The sequence below is a fragment of the Cupressus sempervirens genome, chromosome 4, assembly GCF_028749045.1.
Source record: "Cupressus sempervirens isolate cs-2001-9-10 chromosome 4, ASM2874904v1, whole genome shotgun sequence".
In the NCBI taxonomy this organism is placed as follows: Eukaryota; Viridiplantae; Streptophyta; class Pinopsida; order Cupressales; family Cupressaceae; genus Cupressus; species Cupressus sempervirens.
The window spans coordinates 301,502,536-301,508,805 of record NC_143121.1 but is presented as its reverse complement, the minus strand read 5'-3'; positions in this window follow the sequence as shown (position 1 = coordinate 301,508,805).

Sequence of the window (6,270 nt, the reverse complement as noted above, 5' to 3'; positions counted from 1 at the left end):
GAATATAATTGCAATTTATATTTTAAACATCAAGAATGTTTCATCTTCTATGGATCTCTGAATTCAAGTCTCCATACTTTTTCTTCTCTCTTTCTATGACATGTTGTTTGCATGCAAGCAATTATTGGGAGATGTGTGTTGAGCTCTTTTCAACTTCAAATAAAACTATCAGCTAGTACTACCCACTCCCTATAGCCCAACAGGTTTCGAACATGGGTAAGTGGAGGGTCTTATCTTTGGTTATACAATAGATGTGCATACACCTATCTATAATGGGCTTGGTGGCTTTATCACTAGCCCAATGCTTTTTAATCATTATGATTTGTGTGTCCTATTTAAATATGTATGACTAGGTACCCTCAAATTGAAATGAACCATAATAATAGTTCTCTCTCTAGTACTACATCTCCTTTCTTATATAATCTACATAGTTTCAATAAAATATTGTGTTATCAAGTCTTTAACATTGTCAATGAATTCCATCACATATATTTCCACCTACCTCCCCCTATCCTTTGGAATTTGTACACATGTCCTCAAGTTGTCCATCTTCCTCTCTATTTGAGGCATCATCCCCTCTCAAATCATCACCCAATCAGTCAACTAATGTCTCTCGATATTTTGTCTATCAAGTCTACCCTTTTCCACCATATCCTAGCCTCTACCAATAAATCCATTATGTCTATTGTATACATTCATTATTTTAATAATCTTTCTCTTGGAGAATATAAATCTCAGTTGCAAGTGTTGTAGTTTCTAGAATACATTGCACATCCTTCTTGATAGGAACATCTTATATAATACATATCTGGCCTCCTCAAACCCTATTATGGACAAAATTTATTATATTATTAATCATCTTGTTTATATATTATCATATGAGTTTGTCTCCTCTATGATCTTTATATTGGTCTCACTCTTTGAGCTTGATCTATTCAAATCTACCTCATCCCCTTTCACTAACTAAATTTTCCTTCCACATGTTGTTGTACTCTCATATCCTTCACATACCAGGGAAACTATTGCAACCTCCTCCCATATTGTTGCCTCCACCACCAACACCTCCTCTTGATCTATATAACAAAAGTCTATCCCTCCTCTTTCTTTTATTCATCTTTCTCCTGTCTCTTCCTCCACCTCTATAACCTCTATCTCTCTCTCCTACTCCACCATGTCTTTCATAGATTCCACCTCTTTTTCCTCATGTCTTCTTTTTTATCAAATGGTCCTTTAAATATCAATAGGGATCAACCAGTCACAATCTATACATGGTACTAGTTTGTATTGCATTCACCATACATAAAACTCATGTATGGTCCATGTATCTATTATTTGTGAGTGAAAATCCCACTATAAATTTTCTAATATCTCAAATTGTGCTCAAATTTATTTATGGGGAATAAGGGTCTTCATCCTCTAATGACATAGCTATATTGATAAATCAACACTAATCTAAGAAGAGCTTCCTATCTCTCCTCATATTTACACAATACCTTCTCTAGTAATTAAATCTCAATGATCCTAGAGAACTAGATCATCTAGATAAAAAGATACCTTTCTTATATGTGTAGTCAAAGGTGGTATGCCTCTCTAATCCATATCCTACATCCTATGTTATATGTCCAAATAAACTATGTCAACATGTCTAGAATTGATGTCTTTAATAGAAGGTGTGTTCCACTTGTCATAATAATATACACACAATTAAAACATATTATGGTGTCAATCTCCCAAAAACTAGGTGATGTACCTTTATATGCTCTTACACCCATACAAGAGAAATATCAATCAATACCCCAAAGACTATATAACATTATTTGTGATGTCATGCATATTAAAGTATGTATCATCATTAATATGTAGGACCCCTACACAAAAATAGTTTAGTTTGTCCACATGTTGGATACCATGTTCTCCCACCATATTCCAAATCAATGACCCCTTTTCTGAGGCACCAAAACTATACCTACCAATATACATAATAACCCAAAGTACTCATCATAATCTACCACAATATATCCCTCTACCTACTCTCATGATGGTGGATCCCTAGATTTTTCTCATCATCATAGTCAAATAAATCACATAAAACCCTAATTCCTACATGTGGTGCATATATCACCTTGAAAGCCAAGCTAATAGGTATTCTCAAGATCCTATGGATGTCCTCTACAATCATTGAGCACATACTTGTTCGAAGGTGAAATGAAGAATTCTATGAGTAGTGCCACTCACAAAGTGTTGTAAGTAATCATTTTCCCCCCATACTTTGAAATATTTGATTAATATGCACTTTAGTTCAACTGTATCATGATAGCCACACTCCTTGTTAGTCAAGAGATGTTAATACCCCAAGCTCTTGGGATTATTTTCTTAAGTTTTGATAACAAATCCTATAATCTACAAATGCAAGTGTAAAATGCTCAATCAAACACATATGCAGTGCTAAATAACCTATCATATCATCCTAGTCATTCATGTACATAGATATATTATTGAATCACATATTCATGATAAATAAAGAAATTACCTCTGTTATACATGTAAATGCAGCTCAACGTTCTTATTTTAATGACCTATGTTGTCATGCAGTTATAATTTTTTATTTTCCAAATGTGTGTGCTAGTTCAGTCAAGCAATGCATTACAAGACACTAGAAGTTTTGTTTCATGCAATGAAAATTTGAGTCTATTACAATTTTAATTTGAAACTATTAGTTGTGTTTATTTAGTAATACTTTCTATGAATATTACCCTAGATTGCAATATTTGTGAAAAAATTTAAGTACACCTAGTTTTAGATAAGTGTTGATAACAAATCCTCTAATCTACAAATGCAAGTGTAAAATGCTCAATCAAACACATATAGGGCTAAATGACCTATCATATCACCCTAGTCACTGATGTGCATAGTTACATTATGAAATGACATATTCATGATAAATAAAGAAATTAGCTTTGTTATACATCTAAATGTAGCTCAATTTTCTTATTTTAATGATCTATTTTGTCATGCAATTTTATTATTTTATTTTTCAAATGTGGGTGTTAGTTCAGTTAAGCGATGCATTGTAAGACACTAGAATTTTTGTTTCATGCAATGAAAATTTTACTCAATTACAATTTCAATCTAAAAATATTAGTTGTATTTATTTAGTAATACTTTCTATGAATGTTACCCTAGATTACAATGTTTGTGAAAAAATTGAAGTAGACATAATTATTGTAAGCAACAAATTTGAGAAATTAAATGCACTAATTAACACATATGTACTAGTGTTTGGGCCCCTCTAGGTATCTATATGTCCTCACTCTCTTGTAAATGTGTACATCATCCTTGTAACCTTTCATTGATCCACCAAATTTTCCTAGGGACTTCTCCTTTCTTATCAAATCTCAAGAGTGCAAATCAACCTAAACTTTTACACCTGTGATCTATTTATAATCCCTAAGCTTCCTTGGTGGATGTGCATGCATTTCCATTTGAACTATTTTTGTATCATTATATACCTTCCATGATCCATAAATTTCCTCATACACTTTTATTTTCTAAACTATGAATTACATTGTGATCCTAATAATATGGCCAACAAATTGAACCCTCCACCACATTTTTTTCTCTTTTCTTTAAGGGGAAGCTATATTGCCTATTCATTTATTATGATCACTTTAGGACATATTGAGGCATAATCTCACCAATTATTATTAGAAAGACCACTTGAGAATACATCCAAAAAAAAGGACAAAACATAGATACTTGAAATTGTTCCATGACCTATGCACAATGATAACATTGTTAAATTTTATCCTAATTAATTAAATAATCTTAATTACATAATCAATTTGTATCATTCTTCTAATTAAATTTGAAATTCATCAATTCCTTTCAAAATCAATAATTATATGATTTTGATTACTTATTGAATTATTTAACATCCACAACATAATTTTCTCAATTCTTTGCTAATTTTATATAATAATTCATTTTATTATATAATTAATCTCTTTTCCTAATTTTAATTGAACAATTATTATTATTTAATTATACTAACTTTTATTTATGTTGTCATCATGATAAATAACTAATTCACTTATTTAATTAACTTATCTAACTCTTCTAAATTAAGTACAATAATTATTTATTCTTACTTTCCACTTTCATCATTATAAATAACTCTTCTTAAAGTAGATAAATTTTCTCATTTCTTTATTCCTAATCATCTGCACTTAAATAAATTTTAATTTATTCAATATGAATTATTAATCTACTTCAATTTGTTTTGGAGATAACTGTGAATAGTTCAACTATCCAATCAAGTCTATTAAGTTGTCAATGGGCTTGTCACATGTTCATTCTATTTTTATCAAATCTTTCATGTAGTGGTTAACTCCTAATTAGTATGAGTTATCAAATTTATTCTTTCAACTCTCAACCGGTCTTAACTATTAGTATTAATTCAATCAAGCCAATTCTAAAATTATCAATCAATCATAACTTTCTCTTCAAATCTCATAAATCTATATAATGAAAGATATTTTTCATTATTCACAACATTAGTTTTCAAATTCTTATGTTATCATAATTGAAGAAATTTTTTAATCTCACAGTTTGAAAGAGAATTAAAAAAATAGGGAAGGATTTATTGTTTTGATGTGTTCTCATTGGTTTGGTTGTTTTATTGCATGTAAAAAATTATTTATTTTTTCCTTGAATAAGACTATTTTTGTTGGATCTAATTTTGTGTAGGAATATAGATTTGGATGTTGGATCTAATATTGGTTCTTGCATCTATACATAATATCTAATATTTTACCCCTATTGTAGTTATATTCATAGCTTTGAATGAAACCTTGATTTTTTTGCTCTAGTTTTTCTATTGACATCTTATGGCTTATTTGGAAATTTAGAAAAAAAATTATTTTTAGTGGTAGAGATAGATATTTTCTATTGACATCTTATGGCTTATTTGGAAATTTAGAAAAAAAATTACTTTTAGTGGTAGAGATAGATATCTTGTACTAAGTCTCAATGAATGTTCATTTATGATATATTGATGTACAATTAATATTGATCTCTAAGCCATGTTTCCTATTAGTGTTAATTTCTTAGTTATTTCCTAGGTAGAGTTGGTCAATAATCACTACGACTGAGCCATCCAATAGAAGATGAGCTATGTATATTGACTTGTTCACATTTTACTTTGAACCAAGTAGGTCTTCAATTTTTTAGTACTCTAGTTTGGACAAAGTGATAGTGTATGTCTTGGATGTCAGAAGTCACTAAAGAACAACATTCAAAAGCTAGTAGACAACATGTATATCAGTATGGACCAAACATTAGGATATTCAAATGTTGAGAAAATCCATTTTAACATATGCATTTTTTATGGCACAAACATTTATGTATATTATTTTTGGCTTACTTTTACACATAATTTATGGACTTTTAAGATAGCTAAGGATGTAATTATGCATTTTGTTAGAGGAAATCAATCCCTATGAAGAAAGTGTAACCAATCAAAAAAATGAAAGGACTAAATGAAAAAAGGGATGAATTTAGATTGTTGATCTTGATCTAGAAGTTTCATCATTTTTTTATTTCAGCAGGGACATTAACCCTAAATTTAGGAAGAGGATGTGAGTAGAGATAAACTAATAGTGAAGGATGGTATGTTTGTTAGAAGCAAAGAGATTAGATAGAGTAGTTGAGCAGGGTAGTGAAGGGAAGAACATTATATCTTTGATAATTAGATCAAATCAAGATTGGAAAGGGAAGATCTATAATCTAGCAGTAGAGTTCCATTTGAAGGATCAGGTACTAAGACATTCTAACCAGTGTATCAAGGTAAATCTCTTAACATAGTGGTCCTAACAGGCCTATTCAAATCTCCAAATAGATTTCTTACTTAGTTCTATGTTTAAATCCTTTAAGAAAGGTAGACTAAATGAGTCTTGTAAATTCCTAATACAGAAGACCTTTCACATGAGAGATCACTAGAAGTGATCAAATATTGTAGCCTTAATAGGCACACTTTATTGCAACTATAGTGAAGATTTGTGGGTGTCATCCCCACCCTAGTTTTACCTTCACCTTGGAGGGTTTTTGGGTAACCAAATTTCTTGTGATATGTGTGTACATATAATTTTTTTATTATTGAATGTGATGCATACTTAGATCTATTGTGGCATAATAGTTATATGTTTAGTGTTCTAGATATGATATGTGTAAATGGTGAATGAATTTTTTTTTGAAGAAGTTAAAAGTTTTGTA